Source organism: Halyomorpha halys, unplaced genomic scaffold, assembly GCF_000696795.3.
Source record: "Halyomorpha halys isolate HHAL.00 unplaced genomic scaffold, Hhal_1.1 Scaffold1826.1, whole genome shotgun sequence".
NCBI classification, from domain to species: Eukaryota; Metazoa; Arthropoda; class Insecta; order Hemiptera; family Pentatomidae; genus Halyomorpha; species Halyomorpha halys.
Genome location: NW_027107090.1, coordinates 237,739 through 245,244, shown reverse-complemented (window position 1 = coordinate 245,244; position 7,506 = coordinate 237,739).

The following is a 7,506-nucleotide window of genomic DNA, read 5'->3' as shown; positions in this document are numbered from 1 at the left end:
TCAGAGTGGTCACGATTTTTTAAAATTAGAATTATTTTTTGCCTGTTATTCAATGATTAAAAAAAATGTTTACATAATTTTAATGAGATGTTTCTACTTAATAGAGTAATCTTGAATATGTATTTTTAGAGTTTCTTAAAATACTTGAAGTATTTATTTTCGAATTAAAAAAAAAAAAAGAGTTAATATTATCTGTTAACCTGGGCAGAAATTAATCTCTGAAGTGGTGCCATTAAAAACGTCACAAACTTATATAACTAGAAAAGAATATTTAATTATTTGATAATGACTTGGTTATCAAATTTATAACCTAAATGACCTAAATCTAAGCAACCACTTTTGGTACTGTAAATTTAATTCGAGAGGCAACTTTTCAATGTACTTCAAAAAATGATGTTAAGTTTAATCAGAGCTATGCAATGCAAACAGAAAATAGAGTTTTCTGAAATAATAATTACAGATTAAATATTATATATATGTATATATATATATATATATATATCGTAAAGATTTAAATTTAAGTAGATGGTCAGGGTTGCGGTCAAAAAAAGGAGAAAAATAGTTTAAAATTATTTTTAATGTCCCTTTTTAACTATTAATAATGTACGATTAAATATTAATTTGAATGTGCCAAAAATAAACGATAAAAACTCAAATAATTTCGAAATATATATGATTAGAAATAAAAATATATTAATAATTTTAGTCCAAAAATAAAATTGTTCTAAATAAAACTAATCTCTAGTGAAAAACGAACGGTATAAAATGTTTTCTCTGATTCAAATAGTTAAGCTATTTTTTAAAAAAATATTTTGGGTTGTATTATATTGTTTTTCAATCAATTCTATTTATTGTTATTTACAACTGTATAAGATTACATACAAAAAGTGAATTTGCTCTTTGATATAAAATAACATGATACAGACATGTGGAGAATCTACCGATTGATAAACTCCAATTACGTTACAAGAAGAGAAGATCTTGGGGCCATTTTCTTTTCAGACGCCTAGAGGGATTATCAGGTATTGAATAAGCCAGGTCAGAAACAAGCGGGTTTTGAAGTTTATTATGGAAGGAATGGTATCTGGTTCTGGCCAAATCGGCAACATATGGAACATTGAGGTCCTGGATGACTTAATTTGTGACAAAGCAAGGTAAAGTATTAAGGATTTTGGACTGTAAGCATGATTGGATACGAGAGAAATTCGATAGTTTAGTGGAGACCCATAACTCAACTACGTATGTCCAGATAGACTTTATTGTAGTCAAGTAGATCAGTCTTTTGTAATGGATTGGAAGTTTGGACCGTTTATATAGTAAATGTTGTAATAGTCGGAATCGAGGAGCAGTTACCTGTCTTTTCAATCTTGTATTGAGAATTCCACGTCAGTCGTTTATCCAGATTTAGTCCTAAGTAACGGATCTGTTCGACAGGAATGAGTGGGGTATTATTAAAGGATACTGTGTGGCAGCATGTCATGGGTTTACGTCGAAGGGTAAATGACATTTGGTAGGATTTATTGGAATTAATTTTAATCCTCCAATTTCGGCACCATTCTTCAAGTGATTCCTTTTAAAATAGATTTTTTAAATATCTTGGAATGAATGAGCATTGAATGCAAAGCGGATACTTTTTGCAATAAAACAGGATAAAGATAATTTTAGAATTCGGTACTAATTCGTGATGGTGTTACCGTTAAATCTTACTAATGCACTAAAAAAACAAAAAACAACAGAGGTAGTTTTTTTTTTGTTTTTTTTCGGCCAAGACTCCCATTGGAGTCCTATACTGCCTAACCATGGTTGGGGGTCAAAAGCTCTTCATTTTGTGAGACCGCCACGCAATGAAAAAAGTCAACGTCCCAGGCCGGATTCGAACCGGCACCACCAATAGACATCAAAATGGTAAGACTGTGTCTTAACCACTGAGCTATGGGCGGCCCTAACAGAGGTAGTTGAACATACGAAATCTAAACAAGCTATGTATATAGGTTATGTTTTTATTTAAAATTATTTACAATCGTATTATGAATTAAAATAATTGTTGTGATATCGAACATGATTTTTTTTTATTATTGCATACATTCCTTATAACTCAATATACATTCACACATTCACGGTATACGATTAAAACAAAAATGAAATTTATCTTTGACGTACAAAGTATTTTTGTAAGAAAATGATGAACCTTTAATTTAACAGCTTATAAAAACCAATAAAAGTCCATAATTGAGGCCTTGACGGAAAAATGTATGAGCATTTTTTTCATTAAATAGATTATTACTATCTTTTCAAAAACAAAAACTTGTGTTTTTATCTCACTTAATTATCTGATTTTGTTTTTGGTCAATTTTAAAATTACATACATTTATGGTAGATTATTTCAAAATCTTTTTAATGAACATATTTCTTCTGTTGATAAATGCCTTATAGCAGTAGAAACATGTTTTGCCGCATTTTTCCGGGTTGGTGTTAGCAAATTTCGTTTTAACCCGGGATAAGTGTCCTACTTTTTTGTTCCGTGAGCATTTATCTCATGGTAGACGATTTGTTATTTGTTTTCTATATAATTGGAAGTGATGATGAAAAAAATCTCTATGATTAGTTTCAAGGCAACTTGAAAATGAAATTGTAAATTGTAGCTCTTCCATCAGGGGCTGAAGAATACAGATGTAAAAGAACTAAGATCTTCTTGCTCCGATCAAAGTGTTAACGTAAGGTAGTAGACAAAATTTAAACAGAACAGACGAAATACTAGGAAAATATAGATTTTTTTTTTAAGGTAAAGGTGATATTTGCCTAGTTATCTACAGGTAATCAACCTATTTTAACCATGTTGGGGGTCAAGTGTTTTTATTTTGTGGGACCGCCACTTAATGAAAAAAGTCAACGCTTTCAGGCCGGATTCGAATCGACGCAGCCCGCAGATCTCAGAACGATAGACCTTGGACTAACCACCTGAGCTCCGAACGGCCCAAATATAGACTTATTTTTTCCCAATATAGGCAAAATACTCAAAACTACACCTCTCCCGGGTTAAGGTTCTCAGTTTTTCACAAGAGTTTGAACCTTTCCATGGCTCCTTTCAATTAACCAATATCGTTGCTTTTTATTCATTCAGTTTTGTGTACTGAATCAGGCACCCTTAGTGCAATAGCTGAAAAACTTTTTTTAATAGACAACGGCACAAACGATTTTAAAGAAACTTGGCTAAAGTATTCAGCTAAAAAAACCTTTAAGTTTTTATAAATAGAATAAATGACCGGAAAAAGGTGGGAAAAAATACAATACATAACTCAAAAAATATATATATGTAATGGTTCTCTAATAAATCTTTGGAATCGGACAATTATCAGCATAGATATAGCGCATCGAAACATAAATGAAACAATTAAGTTGGCCGCCCGTAGATCAGTGGTTAAGACACAGTCTTACTCACACAAATATGATGTTTATTAGCGGTGCCAGTTTGAATCCCCCCCCCCCGGCCGGACCGTGTTGACTTTTTTTATTGAGTGGCGGTCCCACAAAATGAAAAACTTTGACCCCCAACCAAGGTTAGGCAGTATAGGACTCTAATGGGAGTCTTAGTCGAACAAAAACCCAAACAGAAACAATTAAGTCACTTTTCACATCTGTTCTTCTATCCCCCCTTTTTCTGTTCTAGGTGGGTAAACCAATTAATGATGTGGGTAATTCGGAGGGTGACCCTTACAGTTAAGCGTAAACGTAACCACATCCCCTCCTTGTGGAACCATTGAACCAATCACGACACTAAGAGTTCCCATGAATTACATAGGTACATATTTAACCACCTATTTTAATAGTAATTTTGTAAACTGTAATTTATAAAATAATTACAACACTTAAAATTTTTCTGTTGCATAAATGAAATAAATTGACAAAAAAGTTGTTCTACAAATCATAATTTGTTATTGTCGTTGTCTATGTGAAAATTAAACGAAGTTGTCTTCGTCTTAAAATTAAAATTAAGTCACCGGCAATTATAAACATAATTTATTAAAATCGTTACCTTTATAAAAAGGAATAATTAATTCATAATTTAAAAATAATAATAAGTAGATGTCCACGCCTAATGGTGTGAACATTTATATGGTTATTATGCTTTTTATTTAAATAACTTCATTCAAACTGTTGATAAACAGCTTTTAGTGTTTTGTTTTGTTGCAAAATTAATTGAATAGGCGTTTTTCATTTTTAAAATTAGAGGTCCATGTGGGAAAATTGGCAACGGATATATTGCTTTAGATAATTCACACATCTAAAAGCAAGCGGCCGTTAAACTTTATACGGTAGATTCGACATACTTCCACGTCAATAAACAGATTTAATGAGAGATCCACATCGGTAACAACTGTATATACAACAAATATGATGAGTCACCGATTCGAACAATTGTTTAAACAAGATAGGAAAAATATATTTTTCCCCGAGATAATAATTCGATTCTTCGAAGCGATATGACGCGCTAACTACAGGATACCCTGCAACGGGAAAACTTTTAGACAGGATGTACAGCTGGCACACCTCTATAAGGTGCCGAAGGTCCTCGATGCTGCTTGTGATGCGCAAAAGAAAACGATAGGCCTTGCGTTCCGAAATGAGAAAGAGTCGAATTACGTAACAGATTGGCTTAATACGTCCCAGGTAGCGTACGGTATGGGAAACGGTCTTGGCCTTTTGAGGTCATCAAGCGCCTGGGTTATTATGTTAAGGCGCAGTAATTGTTAAGAACGGGGGCCGTGGAACAAACAAAGCAGTTATCTTATTTTTCCAGGCAATGGTTTCTAAACAAGACTTTTTTTTTTCTTTTTTTAGTTAGTTCCTGTTTACATGTAAAATAATTGCGTATTTATTCTGAATATAATCATTAGTCACAACCTAAAACGATAGTGAATGGAGGATCACCACATGCCATTTAAGAGAAATGATCATGAGGATTGATCACAATGACTTTTATAATATCATAATAAAATATTATTTTGTGGTCCCTGATTCCTACTGCAGTATTTTTTTTTTTAATCAACGTTTTCATTAATTATAATATTTTGATCTAACAAATAGAAATATTATTATATTTAAAATTTAAATTGACAAATATTTCATTTCAATCAATTATTTATAAAACAAATCAAAGAAAACTTTTTATTATTACAACTCGTTTTAGATTGGGACCTCAAACTCCTCATACAGACGCTTGAATTAGCAAATCCGAAAGAAATCTTGATACCATATATTAACAAAATGTCACTCTAAAGACAAATAAAGAATTCTTGTGAATTGAAGTGTCTCAAAGAAGCTTACACAAAAGTTGCTCCTATGCGTACACTTTTAGGGGAAAATTGTCTCATCACAATGGTCAATAAAGCTCATTTTTCTGGTTACATCAAAAATGTGCAAAACGAAGTTTTCAAGTACCAAATTTGAAGTGGCCGTAGAAATTAAAACAAAAAAATTCAAGAAACAAATTTACTTTTGAAAAACTACAATTGGTAAACTAACTTTCGTTCGTATTGGTCGAAATATTTTTGTTAGATATTCAAAATAACAACAATCAGTAAATACTCACTTTTCCTAATGCCAAAATAACATCTGTTAGTTCTACGGCTCACAAATATTCTTTGGTGAGAGAGTCAATAACGATGAATTCGTTTATATATATATATATTTCATATATTGTTTATATATATATAGAATTCGTTTATATATATATTCGTAGATATTTGAATGCAAGAAACCACACTCATTAACTTTATGATTTCATTTTTGAGGGCTTTTTCACACTTTCCACCATTGCGCGGCGTCTATTCAAAATGAATAAATGAAGATGAAATTATGATAATTACATTCGCCGTATTTTAGTTGACTGAATCTAATTAGAATTAAGATTATTGAATTAAATTTCTTCTATAAAAATAACCTTTTTCGAAATGGAAAATTATTTGTAGTTTTAATAAATAAGGTATTACTTATAGCATGAGATCACGTTATGTCTTAAAATTTGTAAGAAAAGGGTTATTAAGTGTGGTTTCGCCGGGAAGCTTCCTGATTAAGTTAAGAGGTGAAGATTACAGATTGGAGAAGATGGTCGGGGGGTGCGGTTAGCAAACGATATAAATAAACAAAAAAATACTTATTTATGCCGAAGTTCCGAACTGATTTTCATGTCTTCATCAGGATGTCAAGCGGAGAAGTTTGGCTGCTCACTTTTAGCATCACTTGATACCCTGATGAAGACCTGAAACTCAGGTCGAAACGTCGGCATAAATAAATATTTTTTTGTTTATTTATGTTGTTCTTTGCTGACCGCACTCCCCGACCATCTTATCCAATCTGATTAACTTATGTATGTTGACCTGTTACGTTACATTACCCGGGACATTAAGAAACGGAATGCGGAGCCGTAGTAAGAATATGACGACTTTTATTTTAAAAAAATAAAATAAAACAAAAATCTGAACAAATTTTTGTAAACCTAGCATTTTGCTTAATGATCAACAACGAAAGCCTTATGTTGCTAAACTCCTCTTGATAACAAAAGTATGAAATTTTGTCTAAATTGGTTCAGAAATTTTTCTATGAAATATGGAGAAGTTTTAAGTTTTTGATCATCAGTTTTGATTGAGAGGATATTTGATTGACAGGTAGATATTGTTTAAAATCTTCTTTGAGCCCGTTAAAACAACAGGAAAACAGTTGAAATTAATGCAGTCGTTTTTTCATGATAGGTAAAAAATGAACTTAACAGACTAATAACAACACTTATAAGATTTAATGTAACCAACTTTCCAAACAGTGAATAGATTCGACAATTCTTCTCTGAGCAGTCCTGAACATAATATCCTTGAGAACAATATATTTTCATGACTTGTATTTCAGGGCATACACACGGAATTGGGATGATAAGCAAGTCATGTACCAATTTTGGCGAGCTCATTATGGGAAGATTTTTTTTATTATTATTATTTTTTATAGAACCAGGCAACTATTCCGTCTAGAGAGAAGTCGTATGATCAGTTTCTTAGATATGGAATGGACTTGACGAAAATGGGTGAGGTATATTAAAGATTTTACTAAGCTTCGAGAGAATAACTAAGTAGTTGATAGAGTTTAAACTTTGCAAATTGTTATGCGAATTTATCTAAAGACTTCTTTTAACTTTGGCGGATCTGTGGTAATTACAGACATCCAAGTGAGTATAGTAAAGAGAAATGTTTAACACATTATTTCAATTTATTATTTTTTCATATATGAATATAAAGTTGACCGTAAAAACTTAAATATAAGAAGATGATACTATTTGAAGTCTTCCTTCCTTTTATTTATATGTAATTTCTTATCACTTTATTTTTATATAATATTTAGCCTAGCTTAAATTACCTTATTGTATCTTATTGTTGTAATATTCTCAGTTTTTTTTTTGTATCTTTTTAGCCCTGATGAAGCCATGCAAAGTGGGGCGAAACGTCGGACATTAAAATAGTT